Below are 16,846 nucleotides of genomic sequence, written 5' to 3' on the forward strand. Positions count from 1 at the left end.
GAGCAGGAGAACAAACCACAAGGAAAAACCTTGCATTGATAAGGACATGGAGCACGTCCACCAGGAGTCTTTAATCTCTCACATCTTTTGGGACACCACCCCCCACCTCAACATTTCCCCTTCTCCTGATGCTTACCTGAAATGACTTTCTTCACCTTCTGTAGAAATTCTTTGACATTTTTGGCCAATTTTTGTTTTATTAGTCAGTAAAGAATGAGGTGGTTCCCTGATGGAACTCTGTTACTCAATAAACACATGGGTGGCAGATGAAAACAGGACTTCAAAAGTAGATTTGTTACTAATCTAGTTTTACAGGATTCCACCACTGTAGATGGAGAGAACACCATAGTCTCGGACATGTTTTTCCTGTCTTATGATGATGTATTTCTCTCATTCTTAACAGGCTCCCTGGTTTCTCTGAATATTTATGGTCTTCACAGAAACCCCACAGTCTGGCATGATCCAGAGGTACTTCTTTTTTTACTTGAGACTGATAAGACATTTTTGGAGATGGTATAGCTATTCTTTGTGCAGACTCACTTGCTGGATCAACGAGAAGTTCCTATGTGCACAGGAAGCAGCAAGCAGGCCCTTTTCTTGGGTAGATGAGCATTTTTCACTAGATGTATGTAGATAACATAATGTTCATGCTGTATGAGGACTCCACTTAACTGTGGATTGTAGGGGATATGTGAACACCTTTGGATAATGGGAGGTCCAGACAAAACTAAATTTTGTTTCTATATGAATTTTTAATTAAGGGTGGAGAGAGAACCAAGTTCACCCATGAATTGGGCCAAATCCTAAAGCTGACGCAATACCTTTCATTGCCCTGACTCCTCCCAGATTTGTTTGGGCCACACCCACCCATCTTCATTTTGGGAAGTTTGTAGATGTCTCAAGGATCTTCTGTACGGGCCCATTTCTCTGCCGTAAGCTGGGAGCCAGATACTAATACAAGGTGTTAGCTATGGAGAGAGATTGTGATGGAAATTATGTCCCTTTTCCCTTCCCAAACCATTGGTACACGTTGCCCTATGGCATTAAGATAAGGCCGTTTACTTGCCTTTAGTGGGCTTGTGCAAGGGTAACTGAGAGGGGAATCTGGCCCTTACTAGCTAAGCTCGGTTGCCAAACTAAGCAATAGTTTCAGAACTACGTGTCTTTATTATTCTTTGCAGGTCTTCGACCCTTTGAGATTCTCACCAGAGAACTCAGCGGGACGCCATTCCTATGCTTTTCTGCCTTTTGCAGCTGGACCCAGGTGGAGTATATTTAATTCTATACGTCGCTTTTGTTAAATAAAATCCTCTTCCCTGGACACTGATGAATCACTCCCACCTTGGGGTGACATTCCGGTTCCCGTGAAGTCAGTGGGAATTTTGCCATTGACTTCAAAGGAAATAGAATTTCACCTTTTGTCTTTGCCATGTGCCATATCAAACATCCCCTAACTTTGGAAACTCTTGGACCTGGATCCAGCTCAGGCTTGTGACTTTTTAAATGCACAGCATGTCAGAACAATACCTCCATAGCATCTTCAATGTGGTCCCCTATACATGGTTTGACCTTGAACTCATCGGCAAGGCCCCTGCTTCTCTCCACTCTTACGTCCCACTTTTTGCTGTGCTGCCTGTAGGGAACCTTGTTGATTGGTATAGAAAATTATTGTTATTTTCCTGCCCTGGCCTCTGTCTGCTTCTTTGTTTGTCAACTCTTTGGGGGAAGGGACTGTCCTTTGTTGTCTATCTTGCCAAGTGTCTAGCACATTGTAGGCTCTATTGCACAATAATATTAGTTATTAGGACATGGGGTGGTCTAGTGGACAGGGGCACTGGGCTGTAAGTCTGGAGACTTGGGATCTATGCCTGGCTTACCCACTGATGTGCTGTGAGACCTTGGGCAAGCCAGTCTCCTCTGGGCCAGGTCTGTAAAACACACACATTGTGAGGATGAATTCCATTAATGATTGCAAGTTGCTCAGATATTACTACTAAGGACCAAACAGGTAAGAAAATATTGCAATAGAATGCTCCTACTTGATTCAAATTGATCTAGATCGTAATCTGGGTGCAAGCAAATAATATAGTTTTAATAGGGCTAATTGTAAATGTCTGCATCTGGGAACAGAGAATGTAGGCCATACTTACAGAGTGGTGGACTCCATGCTGGGAAGCTGTGACTCTGAAAAAGATTTAGGGGCCGGGTAGATAATCAGCTGAACAAGAGCTCCCAGTGTGATGCTGGGGCCATAAAAGGGATGCATAAACCGGGGAATCTCGAGTAGGTGTAGAGAAGTTATTGGACCTCTCTCTGTGGCACTGGAATACTGTGTCCAGTTCTGGTGCCCACCATTCAAGAAGGAAGTCTTTTGTTTTGTTTTTTTTTTAAACTGGAGAGAGTTCAGAGAAGAGCTACAAGAATGATTAAAGGATTAGAAAACCTGCCTTATAGTGATAGACTCAAGGAACTCAATGTATTTAACTTAATAAAGAGAAAATTAAAGGGTGATTTGATCACAGTATTTAAATATCTACCATGCTCTTTAATCTAGCAAAGAAAATTATAACACGCTCCAATGGCTAGAAGTTGAAACTAGACAAATCCAGACTGGAAATATGGCGTACATTTTTAATGGTGAGAGTAAGTGGCCATTGGAACAATTAACCAAGGATCGTGGTGGATTCTCCATCACTAACTATGTTTCAGTCAAGATTACATGTTTTTCTAAAAGTTCTGCTCTAGGAATTGTTTTGAGGAAGTTCTCTGACTTGTGTTAGATAAGGGGTCAGACTAGATGATTGGAATAGTCCCTTCTGGCCTTCGAATCTATGGGTACGTCTTCACTTACCAGAGGGTCCGGCGGCGGGCAATCAATGTTCTGGGATCGATTTATCGCATCTGGTTAAGACGCGATAAATCGATCCCGGATCGATCCCGGAAGTGCTCGCCGTCGACGCCGGTACTCCAGCTCCGCGAGAGGAGTACGCGGCATCGACGGGGGAGACTCCGGCCGCGTCTGGACCTGCGGTAAGTTCGGACTAAGGTACTTCGAATTCAGCTACGTTATTAACGTAGCTGAATTTGCGTACTTTAGTCCGAAGTGGGGATTTAGTGGGGACCAGGCCTATGAAAAAAAGGGGTTAGTGCAACCATGTCAGCCCGTCCAAATGGAGAAAATCCAGCAAGAGGAAACCCACCATCCTGCTGGCTCTCAAATCAACATCCAGTTTCTAAGGACAGCACTACCATTTCCTGCATTTCAGTGGGGCCATCACAGCATCAGCTCATACTCCGTTCTTGAAATGCATCAGCATAAGGGATACTGTTAGAAATACCAGCAGTATTTCCAACCCCAGAGATTACAAATTCATGAATCAGACCCAAACCACCATGGGATGGGCTCAGAAATCATGAGGGTTTTTTTCCAGATTGTATTGTGTTTTTTGATGTGTGAACTCCCCGTGCTCACCCCAGTGTTTGGGTGACAATTAGTGTGGCCAACGCCTCCAGGTTTATTAAGGTGATATTGGTCTCTGCTGCAGTTGTTCCTACCTAGAACTCTATCCATCCCCCTGCCAAGCAATCAATTCTGCCCCCCACCCCACTGCCTCCTTAAATCTTGCCTCCTCATCAATTCGGTCCGTTCCCAGCCTCCCTTCTGCTCCTCCTGCAGCTTCAGTTCCTCAACCTCCTCTCCCAGGCTTGGAAGGACTGCAGCAAGGTCCCCTCTCCCCTTTCAGGGCTGGGCGTGGCAGGCAGGGGGGGAGGCTGGGAGGAGCCAACCCTGTTGTTCGCAAGCAGGAGAGGGGGGAGCAGCCCTGAGCTGCTGGGATTTTTCTGCTCATCCCGTGAAAACAATGTCAGCTACTAAGAGGAGAGCTCTGCCTTCTTCCTGCAGCTGGTCTGGTTGGCTGCTCTTCCCCAAGAAGTGGGGCAGTGGGGAAAGCAGCCAATCACAGGCTTTCCCTTTCTACCCCCCTTACCCCGGGAGCTGAAATTCACTAGAGGGCTTAAGATTCTGGTGTTACCTGACTCTAGTCCTGGCCAAACTCGTGACTTGTGAAGAACTACCCTGTACATATTCTTCACTATGGAGAGAGGAGGTGGCAGCTTTCCTGCTGTATTCACAGCAGGACTGTATATGTAATTGTCACCTGTGTCTAGAATCCTTCTTCCTTGACTAATGCCTGTGTAACCCTTCTGCCCATCTAAGTTGGCAGCAACAAGGGCCGGGTTCTGTATCTAGGGGTTCCGTTTCAATAACGCAATGCAAAACCGGCTCGAGCCCCCACCCAGTGACCTGGGACAATTACATACCACCCCCTGGGTGCCTCTAAGAGGCAATACTTCCCCTCTCGCAAGCACAGAGTCTGAGTCTAACAGAAAATGTTTAATAACATGAGGTAAACGACATCAGCATTAAATTGGGAAAACACCACAAACAGAATTCATAACACAAACCATGAGCAAAAAACCCACCCCAGCAAGTTGGGCTGTGTCCTTTCCCTTGGGTTCTTGAAACCAGCGACCCAAGGATCACCAAAGTCCCAAAAGTCCAAGAACCCCCCAAAGTCTCTGTCCCTGGTCAGTGCAGCCCCAGAGTTCGGGGGGGGGGCACGCAGGGTGTTAAGGGGCACCTTACGTGATCCGAGGCCGACGGGGTTCCGTCGCAGCCTTCACCACGAGCCGCTCCACTCCACCAGCTGTCCCGTGAGCTGCTCCCGCCGTCCCACGAACTGCTCTGGCAGCTGCTCCACTCTGCTCACCAACCTGTGAGCCGCTCAGCTCTGCTCCACTTCAGCCGTCCCTTGGGCCGCTCCCACAAGGTTCCGCTCCGCTCACCGACCTGTGAGTCGCTCAGCTCCACTCCAACCGTCCCCGAAGGCTCCACTCTGCTAGCTGCTCCACCAGCCGCTTAGCAATATAGCTTCAGGCTCCCCCACTAGTTAACACAGCCTCAGTGATCTCAGTTCTTTTGTGATTTCAGCTCTTAGCAATTTCAGCGCACAGTAGGGGAGCCGCAGTGCTAGTGCACCATTGGCCCAAAGTGAATTCAGCTCAGCAGTCTGTAACTAGACTTCTAATAGAATCAAAGTTAGCTCTGATATTCAACAGTGGAGAGAGGAGAAGGTAGTGCAATTGGTGTTTCAACCCCTCAGAGTGGGCCCATCCCATCAAGTACAAATACCTGTCCCCATCCTCTCTCCATTCACTGGGTTTTGTAACCCATGCCCCTTGTCAAGCAAGTGCTACTTAGGTAATGGTGAAGGACTCACTCAGTCCTTCTGTCATACAAAAGTTTCACTGGCCTTGATTCACAGAATCAGGGTAACAAAACTTTATTCTTCTGCCCCAATAACAGAGAAAACTGGGGATCCCACACCAGCCAAAGTAACCACTTTGAGTTGCTGTTGTTTCATGCCAGGCGAGTGGGTGTGCCTATGCAAACAAGATCAGCCCCTTGAGTTCTTTTCCACACTCGCCATAATTCACCACCAGATGTCAGGGTAGAGCTCATCCTGACTCTGCTTACACCTGCAACAAAAGAACAAACCTTTTGTTTTATTAGAAATCAGCCAAGAGATACACCGTTAGGTGCTGCTCATTGCTCTCTCCCCTTCCACCACAGGGTCCAGATTCCCAGCCAGTGTAGATGGCATAGTTTCATCAACTTCACTGAATCTATACTGATTCACACCAGCCCGCTGCCTATGTTTGTTTCTGATGAACTATCCAGTAGAGCTGGTGAGGAATTTTCTGTTGGAATAATTTTCTGACAGAAGAGGCAATTTCTTCAAAACTGAAATTTTCCTTTGGAACATCTAAACGAATGCTCGCCAGTCTCCCCACGCTGCCTGCTTGGCTTACAGGAGTTTTCATTTAGTTTTTCCTCAAAATTTTCCCACAAAATTGGAAATGTTCTTGAGGAAAATTTCATTTTTGCTAAGACTGCATTTTCTGTTGGAAAATCAGTCCAGTGGGAAAATCCCAACCAGCGTCACTGCTCAGTTTATCCGAAACAAATACAGGTAGAAAGCCGATGCTTAGCCAATCTCAATCCACATAGAAAAGTCGATGGCTCTTTGCCACTTTAAACTGGCTTCCGACCTGGTCTTTATACTAAAAAAAACAATGAGGAGTCTTTGTGGCACCTTAGAGATTCCTCAGGCTGTCACATCTCCAGGCTTATTTGAGATGAAAAAAATGACAAAAATGCAAAATTTTCTTGTGGGAAGGAATTTCCATTTTCCAGCCCTTTCTACTAACCACTCAATAGAAGTGAATCCCGGTAACAATTTCAGTGGCCGCCTCTTGTGCTCGGTTTACTATGTGAAGTGGCTTTGGTAACTTTAGAGAGGAAATATTTGTCGCTTCTCTCCGCTCAGGAACTGCATCGGGCAGCAGTTTGCCATGAACGAGATGAAGGTGGCTCTCGCGCTGACTCTGCTGCGCTTTGAACTCTCCCCTGATCCAGCCAAGCCCCCCATCAAAATACCTCAGATCGTCCTGCGCTCCAAGAACGGGATTCACCTGCACCTGAAGAAACTCCAGTGACACTTAAATCACTGGGACAGGATGTGATACATGACAGAGTTTAATCTAAATTTGATTGAATAACTAGAGCTGGGTGGGAACTGAAATTCCCCTTTCACGGGAAATTCTGTGATTTCAAAACGTTTTCATTCAGAATTGCAATGGAAACAACAGAATTTCACAATTTCCCACAAAATGAATTTTAAAAAATCATCCGAGATTATCAAAATTTTTGCTCTGATTTTGACTTTAAAATAAAAGGCTAAACGAAAAGTCGTTCTGAAATAAACAAATCTAAAACTGTTCCGGTATCAAAAAACATTGATAGATTTTTTTTCAAACCAAAATTCTGTCCAAAGCAACAATTTCTGTCGAAATTTTCCCAGTCAGTTCTAGTCAAAAGAAAGGCTGTGTTTTATCTCTGCAGATGTATCCCTGCTAACTCCTCTTTGTGATTAACTAAACAATTATTGGGGGTGGAAGGGCCATAGAGATGCAGCTGTGTATTTTTATTGATCATCATAATAGTTTAGCAAGGGCTCAGCATTGTACAGAAGAGAGAGAGGACAGCGTCCCAGCTCTCAGAGATTTGCAGTGGGGCTAGATTCTGACACAAGGGGTGAAGGAGGGATGGAGCATAAGGAGATTTTCTTTCCTCTTTTACGCTCTGCACACAGGCCTGCCAGATTTCCAGCCCCTGTGCAGGGACCACTTCCTCTGAGGGAGCGAGACGAGTAGGTAGGGAGTTGTACTGGTGTACCTCAGAAAGGGTACTGCAGTAAGTCCACCAAGGGACGGGAGTGCTCTGCAATTCCTGCTGGAGTAGTGTGCCTCCACACTGCGCCCCAGGCGATGCTACGTTTAATAGGAAGAAGCCCTACATAGCGGTAATGATCGTTATTGTTTATTTACATGAGTGCCTAGAAGCCCCAATCAGGGATCGGGACCCAGGTGGGCTGCTTGGGCACTGGACACTTCACATGATTCTAGATAGGACGTAAATCAATGGCAGGTTCGTTGCACAAAAGTTGCCTCTCTTTAATCTTCCCCTGCCTTCCGTTCAGGGCACTGCAACGGCTGATCTGTTGCCATGGGACGGCCTGATCCAGCCCTTCAGCTAACTCAATGAAGGAGAGTGCAAATCCTGGTCTGCACTGAACAGTTCTACAGGAATAACCATGTCGGGGAGGGGTGTGATTTTCACTGCTGGTCTTATACCAGTAAAAGCCCTAATGTGGATGCATTGACACCATTATTAAGGTGCCTTATACCCATATAGTTCTTCCCATCCCATACAGAAATAGCTATACTGGTACAGAGCACATTTATACCCATATAGCTGCATCCACACAAGGGAGGGACGTTGTCCCACTTTACCTGTAGTGGCATAGTCAAAGCGGCGCAACTTTCGACTGTACACCGTAGAGCAAAATTGTGTGTGGCAGATCAGGCATCCCAACGACCCAGCAAGCAATTTAATCAATGTTTGTAAGGATTAAATTCAAGTGTAACCCCTTTTATCAACTTGTTTGTATCTAAATTATCTTGAGATTTCACAGCTGTGTCAATGATGAATAAATTAAGTAGTGAGCATTAAAAAATATCTGCATTCCATCTTATTAGCAGATTAGGCTTCTAAATATAAATGTATCCAGATTCACGCTCTCAGAAGCCAACTAGATGGGTAGCTGCTACGTTCAGTAACTGATGGATCAGTTTTCTTGCTCACTCCAAGGCTCTGGGTGTAGTGTGGAGTTTTCTGTATGCTTTGGAAAACAGGTCATCTTCCAATTAGAAGTACATTTCTGGCCCTTATGGGGGTAAAGAGTTGTAAATGCAGCACATTTTGAGTCAGATCTTCAGCTCAGTTTTTGGCCCTTTCTGTCTGCGAGGCTATAGAAATATTCCTCCTGATAACCTCACAATTTATACTGAAACAAGAACAGGACGCAAGGAACCGCTAAATATTTCATTGCTCTTTCCACTGTAGGCCCAATTCAACCCTGGTGCAAACAGGGTGCGTACACCTAATGTGGCACTGTATGTTTGTAGAATTTCAGTATACCTCCCTGGGGCTTTAATGCAAGAGGTCAGTGAAGTAGCTGATCTGGTAAAACACACTCATTGAGGAATGTGACCGATTTGCTTCAATAAGCCATCAGAGCACTGCGTGTACTAGAGGGCAAGTTCAGAGATATTTTTTTTTACTGTGTAAGCAATCTTACAAAGGTCACCCCTGTTCAACAACAAGTCTATCATCCTCACTAGTGTCTATGTACATAGCTGGGAAGGACGATTCCCTCCATTGCAGGAATTCCTGGGTAAAACACTATGGCCTGTATTATACAGGAGATCAGAGCAAATGATCCGACACTCTTACTGGACTTAATATAGATGAATCCAGTGTCTGAGTGCCTCAGTTTATCCATCAGTAAAACAGACAAACCGCAGATCTGAAACTTGATCAGGGTCCACCATGCACCAATGGACCTTATTTTTATAGTGGGCCAAAACCAAAACCCCCTGTTCTAAATACCCCCCAAACCCAGGAATGTATGCTTCAGTCTCACCATGGGTGTGAGGGTTAATTAATGTTGTTTTAGTGTGTGTCTACACTGCCATGTAAGCCCAGGGTTCGAACTCAGGCTCGAGCCAAACCCTCCTTCCATCTATACACAAATCAGGCTCAGAGCTCAGACTCAGGATATGAGCACCCCATGGGGGTGCAGGGCCAGAGCCTAAGTCAAGATGGGACCCAGGTTTCAGGCCATATTGCTTTCCAGTGCAGACACAGCCCTACTGGACTCGTGCTCTGGGAGACCCCCAGTCTCATGCTGTGCAATGACAGGCCAGCAGATATTACTGCCAACCCTCGCATTAAAGCCTCCCTAGGATAATCAGTTTTTCTGATGACGATGTAGGCACGATGAGTTTGTCTAAGTCGCCACAGAACTTTTCTTTCTCGTTTTCAGCATTCGTCATGGTAGGAGCATAAGCGCTGATGGTGGTAATGTACCACTTATGTTTCAATGGCAACTACAAAACCATTAGATGATCACTTATGCCTTTAGGTAGACTTTTAAGCTTGCAAACAATGGAGTTGCTAATGGCAAAGCCAACACCCAGTTGGCTTGGCTCTGAGGCTGGGCAACCTCCCCAGAAGAATGCGTATCCTGCACCCATCCCTGCCAATTGACCTTTTTTCACTGAGCAAGGCAATGTCAACCCTATGCCTGGCCAGTTCTCTTGCAACGAGAGCTGGGCCTCTCTTAGGTCGGCTGGTGGAAGGGTTGTTGCATAAAGCGCTAACATTCCATGAAGCTAATGTAAGCCCAAGCGGCCATGACCAGCCACACCTGCAAAGCCTGCACAGACTGGAGGCAGAGCTTAAAAGAGAAGCAGAGCAGAGCGGCTCACAGGGGGCAGGTAGTGGAAGGGAGTACACTGGTGCTCTGAGGGGAAAATACTGTCCAGGAGCTCATTGCCTGAGGCCTGACTGCACTAACCAGTGGAAACCTACAAAGGAGAGAGAAATGACTGAGCGTGCAGGTCAGAGACTTGGCTGAAGTGACTTACTCCATGAAGCTAAAGGGGTAGGAAGGGGAAGCGGCTTGACACCCCAATGTGTCCAGTGTAGCTGCCCACCATTTGGCCCCGATCCAGAGCCCAGTGGAGAGTGAAGGCCCGGGCTCTCCTATCCACTCCCAGAGGACATTACAGCACCAGGGACCTTCACTTAAGGCACTGGTCCCCAAACCTTTTTTGTCATCCCCCCTTATCTGGTCCGTGCCTCCCCCAGAAGCCAGGATCAGGAGCTGGGCCCAGGAGCAGGTCCGGGAGCCGAGGGCTCCGGTTGAGAGCAGGGCCGGCGCTGCTTGGGCCGCGGCTGGGAGTGGGGCTGTGGTCAGGGGCAGGAACGGGGCCGCAGCTGGGGCTGGAGCTGCAGCAGGGGGTAGGCCAGAGTGGAGCTGGAGACCGGCCCAGACTCCACCATGCCCCCCAGAACGTTCCTCTAGGCCTCTCTAAGGAGGCGTGCCCCACTGTTAAGGGACCACTGATCTAAGACGATAGCCCTTTTGGAATAGACTTTGACTGCCCAAGGGCCCATTCCCCAAATCCCTTTGCCTCTCGGAGGATTCCCATCTTGGGGCAGGGCACTGAAAGGCAGGACCACTTTTTCAATGGGAAGACGGCCTGCCGACCCCCGCCTGACCACTAGGCGGCACTGTGGGTGTTTGTGCACCTTCTACCATACAACATAGGACTGGCTGGCATATGGACTGGATGAGACCAGAGGTCCATTTAGTTCATCCTCCTCCTCTCTGACAATCCTGGCTTGCACCAGCGACTTCAGAGAAAGGGTGCAAGAAATCCTGCCGTGATAGGATAACCCTGTCCACATGGGAAGTTTCTTCTTCATCCTCTGTAATAAGAAGTTTCCTTCGGGCACTGCTAAATGCCTGAAGTAGGGGGAAAGGACAGATGAACTCACAGGACAGTTGGGTCTTCTCCTGCCAAGCAAAGTCTGTCCAGTTGCTGGTGAGAACTTCAGAACTTTCGCCTGTACTTTCCCAGTAGGTTACTCGGCACACAGCATTCCACACAAGCTTGTGTGGGAAAGGGGAGGGAGTTATATTGTTTTGACTATTAACTAATCCAGACCCAAAAGGAATGGGAGCACGGTGAGAGATTCAGAGTCTGTCACTGCCACAGAAGCTGCAGGACCATGGCATTTGCACTGGAGAAAATAGCGACCTCTTCCTCTCTGCTTTTGTACCTGGCCGCTGGATTTTGTCTCATCTACGTGCTGCTGAAAGCGATCCAGCTGTATCGCAAGAGACAACAGCTCCTCAAAGCTTTTGAGAGTTTCCCAGGTCCCCCCAGCCACTGGCTGTATGGCCACAGCTCTCAGGTAGGGAAAGACGTGGGGTTATGCAGCTATATATACACCATCCAGATTAGTGTCAACAGAGAATAGGCAGAGGGAAGGTAAATACAGTGAGTGGTGTCTGTGAAATCTGTTCGTTAGGAAAGGATCCGGGCAGGCGGCGGCTTTCTTGTCCTACCCTTTAACAGACGCCACAATCGTATGTTAGTGTCATGTTTGTGGGGGAGTATAAGCTGGTTGGCCGGGGCTTGTCCCCCTCCGGGGCAGCGGGGAGCCAGACCGCCTCGCTACTTTGGTCAGTTGTGTCGGGGAATTACCTCGGCTGTGCGGTAAACGGTCAGCAGCTCCGGCCCTCAGGCAGGGGCTGAGCAAACAGTTGAATAGTAGCAGGCCCTGGCCCTAGATCAGGGCGGGCAACAAACAGTCAGTAGCTCAGGCCCTCAGGCAGGGGCTGAGCAAACAGTTCAATATTAGCAGGTCCAGGTCCTGGATCAGGGCGGGGCAACAAACAATCAGTGGCTCAAGCCCTCAGGCAGGGGCTGAGCAAACAGGTTGAACAGCAAACCCCAGGCTCCTGGCTCTGAGTGGCCGGGGAGAGGGGGAGACGGCCACCCGCGAGGTGGGTGGCAGGGGGCAAGCAGGCCCACCCACTCCACTGTGTCCCAGCCCGGGGCCCTAGCCGCGGCAGAAGACCCGCTGCTGTGTCAGTGGGGATCCTGGCCACAACACACTGACCTTGGCTCTGGCAGTGTTGCAGCCGGACTCGGGGCGGCTACCCCTGGGCTACTTCCTTTCTCCCTCTCTAGAGGCTCCTGGATCCAGACGGCATCCTCCATGGGGTCACACACCATGGACTCCTCGGGGTAGCTGGCGAGTGGTAGGCTTGGTAGCTCCTCGGGGTAACTGGCACATGATAGGCCTGGCATTCCCTTGGGGGAATGGGCGAGCGGTAGGCTTGGCAGCATGTCTGGGCTCGGGCTACCATCAGGCGTTGGCTGGTCTGGCCAGTCCTCGGGTCGGCCGCCGATCGCCATGGTCTCCCCACCGGGAGCTACGCCACAAGTGTCTAGTCACTCCGGTGCCTGAGAGTCAAGTGAGCTCTGGGGTCGGGCTTTTATACTTCCTGTCCTGCACCCTGACCTCTGAGGGGCAGGCGTAGGGTTTCCTGGCTCCGCCCACTTTGGTGTCCAGAGAGGCTCGTCCCCCTCTGGGGCGGCGGGGAGCCAGACCGCCTCGCTACAGGGACAAATAAAAATGCAGCCACAGTAAGAATTGTGTCCATTTTTCAGTTCCAGTCCTTTAAGCAAACAGATAGTCCCATTGACTTGACACGGGTTACTCACCGGTTTAGAGTTAAACGTGCTTTCCAAGATCAGGACTTTGGTGATCAAATTTAATAGGAGCAACATAAAAAAAGTTAAGAGGCATCTTCTCTGTAGGAAGTAGGTTTGAGTTTGTTTTCACAGCTACTAAGCTCTGCTGTGTGTGTGAATATGGGGAATTTTTATTTCAAACATTTTCAGCGTTTCATGATGCAGCCATTTGGGACTTGATGCAGTTTTTTTATCCAATTGTAATGTTCACCTCACCAAAACTCAAACAGATGGACATCAAACACATGTTCAAAATAGTGATACTCAGACTGTGACTTTCAATCTGCAAGTGTCTCTTTAATGTGTCCCCTGTAGATCTTTGCAGCACATGATATTAAACTACTGTGTGATTTAACTATTAATCAATCTAAGTTATTAACCAATCAGGATGCTTTTACTGAGTTATTAACCAATTGTAGTTGATAAAATAATAATACTTGGTCAGTCATTTTGCTATGAGAATAATAATAATAATAATAATAGATAAAGAGATAGGTATAAACTAAATATTCCCCATCATACTGTTTAAAGATGAATCTATAGTACTATAGTAAATGAAGCAATGAATTCTCACTACTGTGGCTCTTTTGGGGAATGTTGATGGCTAATTTGGCTCCTGACGCACTGAGGTCTGAGTGTCGCTGGTTTAAAATGTTGAGCCTGGTTCTGCCCTGCTTTGCCTCTTGCAATGTCAATATTTTTTCATCAACATGCAATTTTAGCCAAGAAAATGGCTTTTTGTCTAAAGCAAAAATTTTGCAGGGGAAATTTTCATTTTTGACGGTGTTCCTTTTTTGATGCAAAACCAGAAACTGTTTTTTAAATCCAAAATTTTTTTAAATCTAAGAATTGTAACTTAAAACAGCTTTCAAGCACCGCCAACATTTTCAGGTTTTGGGCTACAGTTTTTTTATTTAAATAATTCAGAGGAAAATGTTGACAAAAAGTTTAATTTTTGACATTTCTCTGAAAAAATAGCAAATTTTCCAAGCAGGTGCATCATTTCCCCAGTGCAAGGGGAGTGTTAAGCTTTACCATTGTGATTTGCAAAGGAGACAGAGCTGCAATGCTGCTCCCTCTGGAACTGCGTAGCCACTGTGTGTAGATTTTTGGTCCTCTCTACCCCAGCCACTTTGGGGCCAGCATGGCATCTTCCCTCCATCTCGAGGGGCAGAGCCTCTCATTGCAAATCCATTCCACCTGCTCCCTATCCCCCACAGAGAGGCCGCTAGCGGCCCAGATGGCCTTGTGCAGACTTTCCACGCTGAGGTCATTTCACCCCTGTCTCCCTAAGCTGTCCCTAACTCTCTTTTCACTATCATTGCAGATTTCTCAAGGTGAAGAATTAAACAAGTTGCTGTCTTGGGCAAAAAAGTACCCCATGCCTACCCCAGATGGATTGGAGGTTTCGTGGCTGCCTTAACAGTCAACCACCCTGATTATGCCAAAACTGTGTTTGGCCATGGAGGTACAGTCATTGGCGCTTAGTTCAGATAGGTTTGCACTTGATGCTCTCTCCCACAGCAAAGGCCAAGTGTTATTTCCACAGAGAACCATTCAGACTCTTCTTCCTGCTTGTCTCTTCTGTCGATTATTGCAATTCCCTCCTTTATACCCTTCCCAAATGCGTAACTCTTCACCGTTACATTGGGGCACTTTCTATACTCACCCACAACGGGAAATGGGAACCAAACACCTGCACCCTCAGAAAGGTGTCTGTCTTAGGGCTTCCTAGAGCACCCACCACCATAGTATCTAAGTTGTTCCCAGGAAAAGCAGCACAGAACATCTCCTACATGACATCCCAGAGTCTTCTTTTGTTCTCTCTTTCTAGTGTAGGAAGAAAAAAGCACTGAAGTTGGCTACTGCAGGTTTGTACAGAGAGGACTCTCTGGATCAGCCATTTTGGAAAACAACAGGGGTCTGGTCCTCAAGGGACTAGCAACACCAATCAGGGCCCCGATTGCCCAGATAAAAGGAGCTGCCTGGCCTTGGTGGGGCAGTCCCTGGCTGGAACCAGAGAAGAGAAGGTGGGTGCCCCTCTCTGGCCACAGGGGCCTGACAATAGATGGAGCTCATGGCTGGCTGAACCTGCACAGCTGGGATTGCAGAGAGAGGAATCTGGGGACGCTGGCCCTGAGCTAGGGCTGAGATAAAGGGTCTGGTTAGAAGAAGCCCAGGGAAATATCAGAGATGGATTGGAGTGGGCAGTACATGGCTGCTGTGCATAGGGGCTCTGGGCTGTAACCTGGAGAAGTGGGTGAGCCAGGTTCCCTTACTGGCCACAGGTAAAATGGTTTAAACCCCAGACAGGGGTGGGACTTGTATGGGAGCCCAAACAAAGGGCTGAATTTAAAAGGTCCAGACCTGAGGCTGAAGACTCCAGGGAGAGCAAATAGCCTGTTTATTTACTAGATTCTTTAATACCCTGAAAGGGTCATTCAGAGTTTGTGGCTATGGCTTGGAGTGCCAAGCCATAGAAGACCTGCCAGGGTTGTCTGGCAGCCTGCAGAGGCGCCAGGAATGAGAAAAGACTGGTGGTACCACCTGTAGCCATTAGGAGGCACTGAAGAGGTAAGTGCCTGTTTTCACCTTGCCAGTTACACAAAAAAGGGAAGTAACATGTATTTGAAACTCACTCGATGTTGCATAGAATCCTTTCCTCATTCTTATTTATAAGAACATAAGAATGGACATACTAGATCAAACTGATGGTCCATCTAGCCCAGTATCTTGTTTCACACAGAGGCCAGTGTCAGATGCTTCAGAGGCAGTGGACAGAACTGGGTGATTTTTCGAGTGACCCATCCCCTGTCATCCAGGACCACCTTCTGGCAGTTGGAGGTTTAGGGACACCCAGAGCATGGGGTTGCATCCCTGGCCGTCCTGTCTAATAGCCATTGATGGACCTATCCTGCATGAACTTATCTAAACTATGTTTTAAATGTAGTTAGACTTTTGGCCTCAAAACATCTCCTGGCAACAAGTTCCACAGGCTGACTGTGTTTGGGGTGAACAAGGACTTCCTTATGTTTGTATTAAACCTGCTGCCTATTAATTTCATCAGGTGACCCCCTGAGTCTTGTGTTATGTAAAGGGGGAAATAACACTTCCTGCTTCACTTTCTGCACACCAGTCATGATTTTATAAACTTCTATCACCTCACTCCTCAGTCACCTCTTTTCTAAGCTGAACAGTCCCAGTCTTTATAATCTCTCCTCCTGTGCAAGCTGTTCTATGCCACTAACTATGTTTGTTTCCCTTCTCGGTACCTTTTCCCATCCTAAAATATCTTTTTTGAGATGGGGCGACCAGAACTGTATGGGGTATTCAAGGTAGATTTATATAGTGGCATTGGATATTTTCTGTTTTATTCTCTATCCCTTTTCTAATGGTTCCTCTAATTCTGTTACAATAAACGAGGTGAAGGTGGCTCTTGGCCTCACCCTCCTCTGCTTCAAACTCTCACCGGATCCAGCGAAACCCCCCAAGGAAAATACGTCTGCTCCAAGAACGAGATTCACCTACCCCTAAAGAAACTTCACTGACACTAATATCCCCAGGGCAGGGGTGTGAAATACAATAGGCTTAATTTTGATTGAATAATGCTGTCAAAATAGCCTGTGCATTAGCTCTGCAGTCACAGCTCTGATCATTCTTCTGTGTGATTAACCCAAGATATGAAAAGGGAAGTGGGCCTGGGGACAAGTTATTAATTTTTATTTATCATCTTTGTAGTTATTCCCCTTCCAATATGGGAGTAGCTATGCTAGTATAGAGTACTCTTATGCAGATATACCTGTACCTGACACTAGGGGGGGCTATTTCATTCTATGTGGTTTTCAAATAACATACCCCTTTCTCCAAATAATGTTCTCTACTGCATACCCTCATCTGGGATATGGTCATAATATACCTATGATTAGATTACCAAGTTTTACCAAATAAAATGTGTTGTCTGCCATTACAGGATTTTTCTTCCCTACCCTCAGGTTGAAAAACACTGCTTACCAGCGTAGTCAAAGTAGGACAACTTCCTTGTGTATGC

General features: G+C 47.2%; 1 long non-coding RNA gene and 2 pseudogenes across 1 annotated transcript; 2 read left to right on the forward strand and 1 right to left on the reverse strand.

The window, feature by feature from the left end:
- Positions 1 to 8,135, forward strand: part of LOC101948125 (cytochrome P450 4B1-like) — a 31,687-nt pseudogene extending 23,552 nt beyond the window's left edge.
- On the reverse strand, positions 4,379 to 13,689 carry LOC135972964 (uncharacterized). The gene is made up of 2 exons (XR_010589585.1): positions 12,161 to 13,689; positions 4,379 to 5,538 (listed from the first exon to the last, which is right to left on the reverse strand). It is a non-coding gene; the product is annotated as an uncharacterized LOC135972964 (long non-coding RNA).
- LOC101945784 (cytochrome P450 4B1-like) overlaps positions 11,178 to 16,846 on the forward strand; it is a 28,874-nt pseudogene continuing 23,205 nt past the window's right edge.

The sequence above is a fragment of the Chrysemys picta genome, chromosome 8, assembly GCF_011386835.1.
Source record: "Chrysemys picta bellii isolate R12L10 chromosome 8, ASM1138683v2, whole genome shotgun sequence".
NCBI lineage: Eukaryota > Metazoa > Chordata > Testudines > Emydidae > Chrysemys > Chrysemys picta.